The 14,712-nt window shown below is 41.1% G+C and overlaps 1 non-coding gene across 1 annotated transcript; it reads right to left on the bottom strand.

Annotated features, from left to right (window-relative positions):
• Positions 1-776: 776 nt before the first annotated feature.
• On the bottom strand, positions 777-867 carry trnar-ucu (transfer RNA arginine (anticodon UCU)). The gene is given in 2 exon segments: positions 777-812; positions 831-867. It is a non-coding gene; the product is annotated as a tRNA-Arg (tRNA).
• Between the last annotated feature and the right edge of the window lie 13,845 nt (positions 868-14,712).

The following is a 14,712-nucleotide window of genomic DNA, read 5'->3' as shown; positions in this document are numbered from 1 at the left end:
CATATTCTGAATCGATTTGTAATGTATATTCATGATTTATTGATTGAAAGAGTTCTGTTTCTTCTGGCTAAACTTGTTTGCACATTGAATATTGAATTGTAGTGTCTGTGTGTGTGTGTGTGTGTGTGTGTGTGTGTGTCACTAGAAGTCCAGCACACTATCCATTGTGGCACAGAACCACAAAACTGTACGACGAAGATACTCTTCTGCATGCCTGCAGATGACCGGGCGTCTCAGCGTGATTTGACAAGTAGCATTTACAGTTGTGTTTTTTAAATCCCTGTCTCGCTGATTTTGAGACGGATGGAAATGATGGGTTCTTCTATTTGGTAAAATGGCTTTGCTCACTCGAGAGGCAGCCAGGTTAAGCGGGCAATAATGCACAAGTAGCTCTGTCTTGCGAATCTTGGAACTGTCCATTGGACGTACACGGCGTCAGTCGTCAAGAAATGTCAAACAAGGAATGCCCACAACGATGGTGGGATAGAAAGCCACGGGTGCAAAATACAACGGCTTAGTAGTCCATGGCCTTAAGTACAAGGCCACCTGATCCAGCTGTTCCCGGAGATGCAACTGACACGGAGGGGGACTGGTACAGTGACAGTGGCTAGGAAAAGAAGCAGCGTATGAGGTCTTGATAGTCAAGCAAGGATTTGGGACAAAGTTGGCATTCCAGAAAAGTAAGAAGTGAAGGCATCAGCGAGGCACTTGACTGCAAGATACCTCTGGCTGTCACGAGGAAGCCCAGCAAGCTCTAAGTTTCATGAAGTGAGCACTGACTCTGGTGGGACTCAAACCCACAACCTTTGAATGACCACTGCCCTTTTCACTAGAAGTCCAACGCGCTATCCATTGCGCCACAGAGCCACACAAGACATTTGTCACCATACTGTTCTGCACGCCTACTGATGACGGGGCATCTCAGCGTGCTTGTAGAAGTAGCATTTTCAGATGTGTTTTTTAATCCCTGTCTCGCTGATATTGACACAAAAGGAAATGATGGGTTCTTCTTTTAGATAATGCGGCTCATGTTGACTTGACTGTGAGGGGAAGTATTTGTCAAGCACACTGTCTGTGTCTGTCTGGCTGTCTGTGTGTGTCTGTGCTTGTGTGTGTGTGTCTCTGTGTGTGATGTGGGACAGTGCCCTGTCTGAGTGCCAAATATATTATATTCCCACCATTGTTGCAGCAAGATTGTGTAACCCATATATGAATTTAAGCTTTGTGAATGGCTCCGGAGAGGACAGGTACAGTAGTTCTGTGCAGGTGATTTTTAGAAAAACATTTTCATCCAAGGACATAGAAAGAACATAATGTAAGACACAGGAGACGTGTGTGTTAAAGTTTGAGGTACCTCATTACCATCATCTAGTTGCCCAGAAACCAAAGGGAGTCCTCTTGTATATGATAGCAAGTTCTTTAGAAAAACTTTAGATGTGTCTTGCCCAGTGACCATCTCCGGAGCGCTTCGTTGTAGCTCAATAAACTTTTTTGGTATTATTTCAGTTAAATCAGGTCCTGATTATTCCTTGTCCGCCTGTTTATTGAGGGAGTAAAATTTGTCCCTATAAGTGCGTCTGTGTCTGTGTCTCTGTGTGTGTGTGTCTGTGGAGGGTTGACATTTTTGATATCCATAACATCAGAGCAGATGAGCTGAACATGTTTCTCATTATGCACACTGGGCACACTATATTGAATAGCGATAACACTACACACATATGAACACCAAATTATTGCTGAATCTATAGTTATGTTAACTCTGAAAATGATAAAATGATCATCTGAAACACACAACAATAAAGCAACGAACATCATTCCACAAAGCAAAGCGAGCACATACAAGGATACTGTAAATTGTAACTGTATGCATACACTAATGTACAAGCACAATGACCATGAACTCAGACCCAATTCTTGGTGGGGGGGGTTTAAGACTAGAAAAGTCACTGGTGCCATCACTGGTATACATTGATTACAGATCGGGCCCTGTGTTCAGTGTGGCCACTGCTACCTACCTACATACCAGAGGAGGCTGGTGCATAGAGGTGCGAGAGAGCAGTTCTGGATCAAACACACCTGCTGCTGCGCTCTGCTCTCCAATGCGCACTGCAGGTCAGTCTCAGGACCAGACAGTGCGCAGTAAGTTGACCATTGAAATACTCTTGCTGTGCTGGATTTTATTTCTGCTATGACACTGACAATTTGATGAATGGTGATAGCTAGTTTAGGGTTACCATACATCAGAGGAGGCTGGTCCACAGAGGCAGAGGAGGTTGCTCCTCCTCTATCTTTGAGTGTTTAGCTGTTACTGTTTCTTCAGTTATATTTGTACTATATTACCTTGTTATAGTGTTAAAATGTATTTTCATTTAATAGTGTGGTTTTTCAAAGTAAATACTTTTTATATACATTAATCATATTAACTAAAACAAATATGATTTTCTTTTTAGTAAAAATAATACTAATCGTTAATGTTATTTATTGTTTGTTATTGATTGTTAAAAAAATATGTTTTAGCTCACAAGTTTTTGTGTTCTTTTCTTGGTAAATCATTTTAGCACCTTTTTGCCATGTATTGAACAAATAAGTGCTGTTTTTTATTTGACCTATTTGTATATATTTGCACAGTATATAATGTTACATAAGGGTCCAGGGATTGAATGTTACACTCATAACTTATTGTTCAGACATTAATACATAGATTTTGTTTTGCATGTAAATACTTGTTTGACGTCATAACACTTTGTTGTAAAAGGTACTTCTTAACATACAGTGTTAAAGATGCATTCTAGTGATGTTGGGGGGAGTTGTGTACCCATTCTCTCCAGTCAGGCATTTTCTTTATTTTTGCATATTAAGGGGACCCTATTTTGTTCACTAATACCATTCCCTCTTGCACTGAACACATGCTCAAGGAATGTGTCCATATTGAAGCACTTTTGGGGGTGAGGCGGGTGGAAAAGTTGTCTGTATTGTCTTGTGTTCATGGCAAGAAGGCATCACCGTTGTCTATTGTGTTCATTTTAAAATACATTTGTCACTAGCAAATGGTAGCAAATATGGTGGTACATTAATGCTGGATTGTTATGAATAGCCCAGCTTATCCTTGTAATTTGCTTCAATCTTGACTTACAAACTGAGTTTTTAAAACCAATTTTAAAAGCATGCCCCCAGACCCCCCTAGCAGACCTCTCTGTAATAATCATGGCCTCCTTATGGCCCCCGCCCCATTTTCAAAATCCTAGAATCAGTGAAATGATTTTTGTCCTGTTTTTCATGTTGTACAGAATTGATTTCTTATTATCATGGTTGTACAGTAAACTGTCCAATTTATTAATTCGGGACCGTTTAGCCTGGAGCTTAGGCTCACTCATATCTTCCTCTTGAAAGTGGCGACTGCAGACGATAGTATGAGGGGTTATGCTGAACTGCTCACACCAAATATTTTGTATCCACTTTTTGAGAGTATCTTCCATGGTAGGGAAAGTATGAAAAGAAAGCTCAACACGCAGTTGAACTAGAGGAAGCCTCACGCAGCGGGACATCTGATACCCCACTCCCCCGCTGTTATTGTGAAAATGGTGCGGTCGAAACACTTGGCCAGTCAGATGTGCGGAACACACTGATGTGCATTTTGCAGCTCAGCAAAGCGGAAACTGACTAGCGAGTCAAAATGCCTCACCAAAGGCAAAAATCAGGGGACAGAGAGGAAAAGGAATCGAAAGAAGCAGAGAGGCAATGGCCACATTTCTTGCAAGGCATGAACACCAGGTATGATAGGCGAAGCTGAACATGGCAAAAGTGAGGAGCTGGTAGACTCGCAAATAAAACGTCAGCTAGAAAGCTTAACCTTTAAGTAACGTTAGCACATTCACTTCACTAGATAAGAAAAAAAAACACTGCTTCACTGGCCATGAGAAGGGCTGTGTACCAACCCGGTATTAAACGGGCCCCGGTGCTAAATGATTAAAGACTGTAGTATTGATGAGCTCCGACGTTACGGTTCTTTTGAACGTGTCGGTGTCATTGGAAATCACGCAGCTGCAGCCGCTGCTCTGCTCTGTCGGACTGACACACACACACACACACACACACACACACACACACACTATGGCAGGGATGGCGAACCCGTAATGCAACATCTGAATTTCAGTGTGAATACATACACAATAAAATAGCACCCTTCCCAGTAGCTAGAAATACCACGCATTAGGCTGCTATGGGTTAGATCATGGGTTTTCAAACCGGTCCTGGAGTACCCCCTGCCCTGCTGGTTTTTGTTCCAATTTAGGTTTTAATTACTTAATTGAATGGTATATTGCTTTGTTAGGTCAATTAAGGATTCAATTAAGCAATTTAAGACCTCAGTTGCAGTGAACATTTTGTCAGGGTTCACATCGCAAAATGTGAGACAAATTCACCTCCATTTGCGATGTATTTTCTTCATCGATTCGCTGATTCTGCGATGCATTAAAATACGTTTTTCCGTCCCAAATCAAGCATCAAAAATGCGTATAAGCAATGCTGAGGTACCTCCCCTTTAAGATACGCGTATTTTTTTTATTTTATTGTGACGCCCGAGAGGCGGCCCGCACTCCGTGCCCTGTTACCCGAATCCCGTCCCTCATTGGCCAGCGGGTCTGTCACTCATACAGGGCAGGGCTGTAGCTTTCCAATTACACCAGACACGCCCATATCCGAGTACTTGGCTGCGCTGCGGGTTTGTGTGAGAACAAATAATCACCACTTTTGATAATTGGTAGACCAATTTAAGTTGCTAATCAAGCAACTCGTGTTGCTAAGCAAAATTATATTTGATTAGCATAACTACTATGCAAATTTGAGACAACAAAATGTACGCTGCAGTTGGAACAAAAACCAGCAGGGCAGGGGGTACTCCAGGACCGGTTTGAAAACCACTGGGTTAGACGATTGCACTGACTCCTTTTTTCACACGCAAAATTACATCGAGAGCAACAGACATGGACGGTCACTACTACTGAGTTCAGGCAATAATTATTATGCATGCTATTTAAAGTCGTTCACATTGTCTGGCAAACCCAGCGGATTGTACATCACGCATCACACTCCCCTCACACAGATGCACACAAAGAAAGATATAGAGAGACACAGAGAGAGACAGATAGAGAGAGAGAGAGCGCTACAGTAATTAACGGAGCACAAGAGGTGGCCGCCGAGGCCACACAAAACACGACAAAGTCAGCACAGTTTCCAAATCGACCCTATTATTTAAAATATATTCAAACTCGGCATTTACGTTTTCAAAGGAGCACAATCTGCCGGTTGTCGTGGTTGGATCGATCCATAATAATGCTAACAATGTTCCAATTTACCAACTTACATAGCTAGCTAGCGTTAACTAATTTTACTCAGATCAGTGTAATGTGTGATGCGCTGCATCACTACACTGCATGCTAACGCCCGCAGTTTCACGCAGCAATGACGCAGTGACACAAATGGAACTGGCTGGCACTTATTCTGCTCGGTGATATTCTTGGTTGTTCCATGGTGGTGCAAAAGTGGGGCTGTAGCCTAACCAAGCCATACCCCGCCGCCACCCCTGACGCTGTGCAAGATTTCTATGAGGGCAATTATTGCTGTGAGTGACCTAGACAGATGTCATCATGGGCAGACTCTCTCTATATATATTTTTTTTCACAATAATTCATATTGTCTTGTGCATCATAATAATTGTAACCAGGTGGCTGATGTGTACACTCTACCCTTGGCTAAATTACTGACCATGCCACTCGTTTCGCCCAAATAGTTTTAGATATAATGCGCACAACTCAGGTTTCCCCCTACAAGATCTTTTTAATCAAATAAAAGTAAGCAGAGACCGGAATAAATTGTACAAAATGTTTAACAGTTTATTACAAGCAAAAATCCAAGAATAAAAGCAGGATATGCAATAAACGATTCAATAATTATTCATCTTAAATGCCACAGGCGAACTGGGGTTAGTGAAGTAAAATAAACAAATAAACCACACTACAAACCAAACTCTAAATGTGAAAACAAATCGTGATCATTGTAACAACTCAACTCCAAAAAAGAAACCATTCAAATAAGAAACCCCAACTACCTGTTCACCAAGTGGCAATTAGACAGATGACTTTTAAAACTATTGTACGTTACAAATCATAATATAACAATAGTTTAAAGATGGATAAAAACAAAGAAAAAAATACATAAAATCCATTGTCAGCATGATTAAACAAAAGTTACCTAAAATGCAGTTTAAATCCAGTTACCTCGGGGAGGACAGGTATGCAGAGCAGCTTCCTTCATCCAAATCCTGTCACAGAGTTAGATGAGTTGGGAGCTGTGAACACAGGTGGGACTTGATAGGGGTGGGACACTTTCCTGGTTTTCTTCTATTTTTACCCCTGTCAGAGATCCCAGTTTAATACTAATGTCTAATCAGATTAATCTGTGTCCCAGTCTCCCTCTTTCATATGATATGCAAGTATTACTGATGTAACAAATATCATTTTATTTTCTAGAAAGGGGTGAGGTGACACATTAGCTGACTAAAGTAGGTAGAAACTTTTTTTTTTTAATCTATGTACTATTTGTCAATAGTGAAGTCATGCTGGATTCCAAGACGTGTCTCAGGCTGCCCTCTGACAGAGAAGGAGCTTATTAAGGGCATGTGTTGTGTGCAGGGTATTGTTATTGTTGTATTGCTATGACCAGCAGTACATATTGTGATATTGTGGAGCAGTGTAGCACAGTCACTCAGAGATGGCTCACACTCTGGGCCCTCATTCACCACAGCCCAACACTATAATGGGGATCCCAGACTGACGGGTAGTGGCAAAATAAATCAGTTTTCTGTTGGTCTCAGTGTAGGATGTTGTTAATATACACTGCACTGCTGGGTTTACAGGTCACAGTGAGTGTCTCTCCTGGCTGAACAGATTTCACTGATGGAGTCTGAGTCACAGTATACTGTCCGCTGGATTCTGGAAACGAAGAATAAAAATAATGCTTACATATATATGTAATATACATGAAAACAATCTGATTTGGTCTATGAGTTTGATGTGTGCCTGTTTAGATATTACAAAGAAATACATACAAAATGGAAATAATAAAATCAAAATAATTCCCACCCTGAGTGCATAGTGTCCAGATGAACATGGTGATGAAAGTCATTGTTGATGTGTATTGTGTTGGCATGAAGGGCAGCTGTCGGTCATGAAGTGTTAAACTCACAGGCTGTAAACACTCCCAGAGCACTGAAGCATGTGCTGCCGGTGCCAAGTGTCTCGTTGTCGGACCTGCTGCATGGATTCCCCAGATCACCGCTACCTGTCACCCCTGTCTCAAGTTTTGTGGTTTCCCTTCTAATAATTTCATTCTTTTCTTTCTTCAAATGTACTTAAACCAAGGAGTACAGTTTTTGAACCATTCAAGACGATTTTATTAATTTTCCTTTTTAAAAAAAAACTGGTGGTTCAGTTAATTTGCTACAGAAATTCGATACCCTCTCAGTAATGTTGTGTAGATTGCTAAATGGAGAGTCTTTGACAGCATAAACATATTAACTGTGTAGTGGTGCACCTCAACAGCTTAACAAGCTTTCCATTTCCATTTTCAAAATAAGAAGCAGAATGTGCTCACAGGGCTCCCCAATTATTGACATTTGAGGCCAGAGGAGTAAATTGATGCACATTGAATGTCATATTTTTTTCTCCATAAAGGATCTGAACACGAATTACAAATTCTACAAGGATAAGGGCAGCAAAATGAGTATCCCGCGTATCAATTTCACTTTCTAACAATATATGCATTGGTTGCACAAGCAGAGCAAATTGAGCATTATTTAAGAAGCATCTTTCAATCACAAAGGCAACATGTTCCCTATGACCCACTGGGCTTTGGAAAGCTGTTCCTCTGCTCTATATCGGACCTCCGGATCATTTGTTTGTTGCTAATTGATTGGTATAAGCCCCAGGTGTGTACAATCCCCCAGGAAATTATATACTAGGCTGCAATTTAGTGCGTATCCTGCACTTGTGTTGCAATCTGACCCAAAGGGCAACACCTTTGAGTTACTAACTTAATCCTGTACCAATGTTTACATATTAGATAACTTTCACCATCTGCTGTCAGAGAAACAATTCACTATGTTTGGCAAAGCACTACGCTATGTACAGAACACACTTATTCCTGGGTAGCTGCTGCCATGCTGGAACAGGCTGGCACACAAAATCAGGCGCCTGCAAAACAGTTTATATGTTATTGCTCAACTGTCATAAATTGTAGAATACATGATCTCGATAAAAGTTCAGACATTTATCACACAGGGCAAGCCAGCTAAGCGATGAAAGGAACCATAACCATTTAATGTGCCTTTTCACAATTGCTGGCGCTCTGTGCCACGATCAGCCGTGTTCAGCCAGCATTAATGACACAGGCCGCTTGTCTAGAACGGCAACATGAATTGAGCACCATCAGAGTAAACAGACAGTCGCAGTGCGGGGGCTTCTGTAGACTTTCACAATTATCCGAATTTACTTTTCTCACTTGAATTCTGTGCTCTCTATATTATCGCTGGATCCAGGGGACTGGGGACAGTGCTGGCTCAGTACCGGTACACTGTGTGTGTGTGTGTGTGTGTGTGTGTGTGTGTGTGTGTGTGTGGGGTGGCGGGGGGGGCGTGCTGGGAATCCCAGGTGCTGCTGTCTTAGACCGAGGTGGAGCCCGAGTGGTAGTCTGACGTCACCTTCTCTGTGGCACTCGTCACTTCCTTAGTTATTGTCATCATCGCCGCTGCTGGGGAAACTCTCCACTTTAAAAGTGTCATTGTCCTCACCATACCTGGAGAAATAAAATAAAACGGTTCAGAATGGTTACTGGAAATCAGGGTGTGTGCCCTGCGCTGAAACCAAACACAAGAAAGGACGAGAGTGAAAAGGAAGAAAGGGAAATAAGGAGAGAGAAACGCTCACCTGCACCACAGCTCTCCAGGGTCGACCCATAGTGAGCGCCCAACAAACCAAATGGCCCATCCCTAGCTCCATAATATCACTATCTATATCATATATGTTTGCTTATATATTGACTTAAATACGGTGTTGCTTATTTATGGTGTATGCAACTGTGTTAAAGGATTTATGTACAAGGTTTCTTCAGTTTAATCCAGTACCCCCCCCCCAATACCAAATGGCCCATCCCTAACTGCACAATATCACTCTATACGTTTACTTGTATTTTAACGTAGCTTATTTATGGTCTATGCAACTGTATTTAAGGATTGATACACACGTTTTCTTGTCTTTTGGCTTTGTTTTAGGGTTATACTCACGTTTAATGATGCTCTGGTCACTCCACAGACTGCCTCTGTTGTCTGCTGCAAGTGGTACATTCGATTACATCTTGACGTGCGCTAGTAGCGATCGTTTCCAGTACATTTCTATATAAAATACTACCGGAGTTAGGCTGGAGGACACAAACCGAACGCAACCGCTGGCACATTGTCAGTTGCACGCATTCGTGAAACTAGCGCACCGAATAGCGCACCGAGGAAAAATCTGAGGATTTAAATCGTAACAGCTGTAAAACGTAAGATAATATGCACTAGCCACACGGACTAGTTCTAGAGAATCTGTACTGGCCCGCACCGAGCTGCACTAGCCATTGGCAAGCGGGCTTGCGTTAAGATCGACCCCTGTAGTAGAACAGTGTGTCTCTATGGTTACCTATGTAGAAGCCCCAGTATAGATATTAGATGGACTGTATTATAGAGTTAGACTTATAATTGTCACATTGTGCCAAATGTTGTGTCAAACGTAGTGAGAAGTCTGTTAATTATACAGTAGTCAAGCTGGCTTGCATTAGTCAGTCACTAGTCAGTGGGAACTGTTTCTCTTTGGGTCTAGTCCAGTATGGTCCTGCCTATGACTAGCCTATTGTTGAATGGATTGTTGTTTTAATGAGGGCTCAGATTCTAGTCCAGTTGATGTTCTACTCTCAGACTTTTGATTTTAAAATGTACTTTTCACGTTGTGCCTCAGAATGCTCAGGAGTATATGAATCAGATGTGAATTGATAATGAAACAATGATTGGTAAAAATCGATGAAGATCGATGGTTCCATGTTTATGAAATGTTTTGATTCTTGAAGGCAATGTCACTCAATGTGTGTGACTTCTTAATAATGAGTATTACAGTTCAGGCCAAATGGCAGCTGGAATTTGAATACTCTGTATTTCATGTGTTTTAAGTGGTATTGTTCAAATACAGCACATTTAGAAGCCTGAATGATGCAGCAAATTGACAAAACATTGAGTGACAGTGAGTGCAAATTAAATAAGAAATAACAAAGTTTGTTACAGTTTTAAATAATACAAATTGACAATATTTTCAACAATTTTCTTTTCCTGACACACTGGTCTATACTGGGTCTACTACATAGGTAACCATGGAGACACACTGGTCTATACTGGGGCTACTACATAGGTAAACATAGAGACACACTGGTCTATACTGGGGCTACTACATAGGTAACTATAGAGACACACTAGTCTATACTGGGGCTACTACATAGGTAACCATGGAGACACACTGGTCTATACTGGGGCCACTACATAGGTAACCATAGAGACACACTGGTCTATATGGGGCTACTACATAGGTAACCCTGGGCTCTACAGTGTGAGCGTTATGCTCGAATTTGTGAGTGAAAATAATGTTGTGCGAGTGTGAAATACAATTTGGGCGCACAGTGCATATACAATATTTGAACTCTATAAGTAAACACTACATTGACAGGATTTTGATAATAATTATATTTTACACTAATCATTATTACGTTAGAAAATGTGGGAAATGTAGTTCGGTTGTGGATTGTCGCAATTAACCGAGAAGGCAATGAAAACTACAAGAACCGTGAATGACGTTCATGACCCAGTGCTGCAGCGGTACATTTGGTTCGACATCCAATCACCTACCATCTGGCGTTAGCCGCCTCGTCATTAAAACACACTTACAGATACAGTAGTACTCAGCGACAGCGGGGCTGCCAACGACTTAGCGATAAAGTTGATTAAAATCGAATAAAATCTTAAAATGTAATTAATCGTCGATTACTTGGATCTACCTGGGGCGCAGCTACTAGAAAAAACCTTGAGAGAGGAAACAGCTTCACCCGTGGAAAGTAAAGGAGCACTTTACATTGAATTTACACTGGAGAGTTTGCTGCAACATGTGCACGGGTGAACTCACACGGTGCGGGCACAATGACACAGAAAACTGAAGAGACGCACTGGAGCCGATGGCAGGATGGAGACATTCAGCTGGTACATTTCTGGACCGAAAACTTGTCCATTAAGGATGGCACAGTGGACCTGTTTAAACCATACAAGTACTCAACCTTTCTGTTACTTGAGTTACACCTAGTTTCTTTCTTACGGTGGCCCTGAAGTGCAACTGCTGAAAAAATAAAACAGCAGCTGCGAGATTTGCAGTGGCTGTGAGATTTGGAAGTGCTGAAAAATTTATTTTGTAATAATTATCTGAATCTCAGCCAATGAGTCACCTAACAGACACTCATACAAGACAGTGTCCTAGTCCTGCGCTCTTGTTGGGAAGGATATATCACAAGAACCATCTTAAATTACCCACTGTTCTAAAACTTACTATATAAGGACCTACCTCGCTCTCCTTGTTTGTTGGGTAGAAAGATTGTGGTGGTTTTGACTGTGTTAATATATATATATATTTTAAGGATTGCTTGCGTTTTTGATTTGGACTCTTACTGAGAACCCTAATTTTGTGATTGAACCTGGAATGGCTGAGGACCCACTGCCTACTGATTTGGACAAACACTTTCACAATGTCAGAGAAGCCTTTGTGTTTGATCACTTTGTAAACTTAAGTGATGGTAACAAAGAAGGAAACCTGGACCCCACCGGACCTCACTTTCGCAGCCCCCCAGCTCCCCCGGACCTCACTTCATCAGCATCAGGTCTATACTGGGGCTTCTACATAGGTAACCATATGTAACGAGGAGTTAGTAAATGTCCTGCTGTTGTAGGGGTTCTAAGCTAGATATCTTGGATGGATGAGAAACTAAAGGATCTAAGTCCGCGCCCCCAACACAGTTTGTCCCTATACCCCCCAAATTTGAGGTATGTGCCCATCCTGCGTTATATATTTTTTTACATACCGAAGTATAGCTGTGACCTAATTTGGCAAAGTAGGGTTCAAGATTTAAATTCACAATGGCTACCTGAACTAACAGTAATGGGGCACACAAAAAGTAAACAGAGAGGATAACTAAACTATTCCTACCCTCCCGAATCTTACAGGACAGGCGAGACACCACTACACCAAGATACTTATACAATAGAAAAACTATGGTCATGCTATGCTTCAAAGAAAGAAAATGCTATTGCTGCTTACTTGCGTTTTTCCCTTTTTACCTTCTCTGATCACAATGCTTTTTGACAAAAACTCAGGTGCAGGTGCACCCTGCGCTATCCTTTGCCCGAGCTTTGTCCAGGAAATCTCACTGTAGTCATCTTAGTTCAACGCGGGCTCTCCTTAACTGCGTGTCACACGGGTCCCGTTCACTTTGCACCTAGAACAGTCTCTTCTAAAAAAAAACTTGAAAAGATACACAATTCCAGGCCAGTGTTCAAAAACAAAGTTCATTGTTTTCATATAAAAAACATGTTTATTTCCTCTGCACACTACACAGCTCCAATTTGCACACTCAACTAATCATGGCGACTACTCTTCCCGAACTACAGCCCACCCTTTTTCTCGAGAAAGCTACATTCCGATTGGACAGCAGGTTAGGCGATTCAGTAATTCAGTTGGTTTGCGAAGCCATCCATTACATTAGACCTCTCTGGTGTTCTTAATGTAACAATACCGTATTCTGAACAAAGTAGTATCCCTTACAGTATCCCCCCTGTTGAAAATCTGCTGAATTAATACAGGTTATATATCAAAACATTCAAGGCAATTTCAGGATACCTTTTAAGGGGTCTGTGATCTATAATGACAATACACTGCATATTTTTTGTAAATACCCTTCTATTAAGCTTACTGGAAGTGTACCCTTGTTATATCTCTAGGAGCGTCTCACAACAGGGGAATCCTCCCTCTCTTGCTCTAGATCATCCAAGGGTTCTGGTTCCTGCCCATCTAGAATTCCCTCTGTGTGTTTGTGACTCTACACACAGAGACGCACTGTTCTGTACTGGGGCTTCTATATAGCTAACCATAGAGACACACTGGTCTATACTGGGATTAGGTAACCATAGAGACACACTGTTCTATACTGGGGCTTCTACATAGGTAACCATAGAGACACTGTTCTATACTGGGGCTTCTACATAGGTAACCATTAGTAATATTACGTATTAGTCCTTTTATTCCCTGGAAGATAGCACTTCACAGCATTTGATCATGCTTCTTGTGTTACTAATACTTGTATTATTGATTGATTTCCCCCTTGCTCCCTTTCCCGTAACCCTTGACTGTGACCTTACATCTTGACAGCACTTAGCTTTTACGTTCCAGGATGTATGACCTAACTTACTGTACTTACCTGTGTAAATTGGAAGTTGTAAAATGTATTATATTTTGAATTGCTTTGTACAATGTAAATTTGTATTTGTAATATTTGATGCCTTAACTGTATTCTTGCAATTTGTATAGCACTGGATAAGGGCATCTGCCAAGAAATAATAATAATAATAATAATAATAATAATAATAATAATAATAATAATAACAATTATAATAATAGCCATAGAGACACACTGGTCTGTACTGGGACAAGGTAACCATAGAGACACTGGTCTATACTGAACTGATGCTGGTCATGAAATGTACCCTGTGATGAGGTGTGCGTGATGGTAAAGCAGTAGCTCTTTTGGAGTATCAGGGCTCATAGTGTTGCATTTTTGCGGAGTTCTTCAACACAGGTTTGTATTTCACTATCATGTTTACTTTAAATAGCTCAGAGAAATGTCCTTTATTTAGAGCTTCTCTGAGACCCCTGATTGGAATTCACTGCTTTGTGCAGTACATCAGAATGTCAGTCACAGCTTTAATCACAATTCCTCTCAAATAAGCCTTCCTGGAATCCCGATTTAACCAATTAAAAATGTTTCTGTGTGGCTTTGTCTGTAACCTTCGGATGGACAGTACCAGTTGCTTGCTTCATGTTTTGAACGGCTCTGATTCAAATGCTTAAAATCTTTAAAACCATTTTTAGTGAATGTTTCTTCGGTGTGGGAATCAGAACAAATGCCTGCATATCTACAGATAATTGCATTTCTGGCTATGCTGTATTCCATCCAGCGATACTTCTCATACCACCGCTGTGATGAAAAACTTTGGGATTTAACACAAATTAAAGCAAATGCCTGCAATTTTGGCCGTGTAGGTGACTCATCTATTCCTTATAAATCCGAGGGACAGTAAAATGTTTCCTTACCGAATTCAACACTGGCCTGTGGATGCAAAGCAGTGCTTATATTGGTTTCTTCCGATGCAGTTGGTGATTTATCAGGTTGTGTAATGTGCTGTTCTGATAGTTCTCTTCTCGTCTTTTGAAATAATTCAACAAATAATTTTGTTTCACCATTTGTAGGAACTCCGTTCACAACTACATTTGTTCAGTTGTCATGGTGTGATGCACTACGTAAAAAAACATTTACCACAGC

This window comes from Amia ocellicauda, chromosome 12 (assembly GCF_036373705.1).
Source record: "Amia ocellicauda isolate fAmiCal2 chromosome 12, fAmiCal2.hap1, whole genome shotgun sequence".
Lineage (NCBI taxonomy): Eukaryota > Metazoa > Chordata > Actinopteri > Amiiformes > Amiidae > Amia > Amia ocellicauda.
The sequence above is the reverse complement of the archived record's forward strand: the minus strand, read 5'-3'. Positions and strand labels throughout refer to the sequence as shown.